A 644-nucleotide genomic window follows, 5' to 3' on the forward strand; every position below is an offset into this window, starting at 1 on the left:
TGGTCCAAAATAATTGGTTTTATTACAAAAAAGAAAAAGAAAAAGAACTAAACCAAAAACCTGAGCGCTTAACAAAACTAAGAACTGTTGTTTATTTATCTGTGGTATTTATACCCCGTTCTTCAGCCCTAAAGGCTCTCAGAGCGGATTACAGATAGTTATTCAGACGGTTCCCTGCCCTCTAGTTTACAATCTAAAAAGACACGACACAAAAGGGAATGGCGATGGGGAAGGGGATCAAGTCCAGTGGTTCTTCTCTCCCTCTGAGACCTGGACCGTATATACTTGACTATAAGTTGACCTCATGTATAAGTTGAGGGCAGGTTTTGGGGCCAAAATTATGGATTTTGCTATTACCCAAGGATAAGTCAAGGGTAAAACTTAGGGGCATATAGTAAAAGATCTAAAGGACAAAGCACAGCAAAACAAAGTCAAAAATCTTACCAAATCCCAGCAGACATAACTGTTTGTGCTCACGCTTAAGGCTAGATGGATGAGAGGATACAGGGGGTCTGTGCTTCCAGGACAGATTATACTCTTGCTTTTCACCATGGGGTGGTTCCTTCTTTTAAGTAAGATTTAAGATACAGTATTTAACATTGACTCATGGATAAATTGACTTAGGTTTTTTAGGTCAATTTTCT

This window comes from Sceloporus undulatus, chromosome 3 (assembly GCF_019175285.1).
Source record: "Sceloporus undulatus isolate JIND9_A2432 ecotype Alabama chromosome 3, SceUnd_v1.1, whole genome shotgun sequence".
NCBI lineage: Eukaryota > Metazoa > Chordata > Lepidosauria > Squamata > Phrynosomatidae > Sceloporus > Sceloporus undulatus.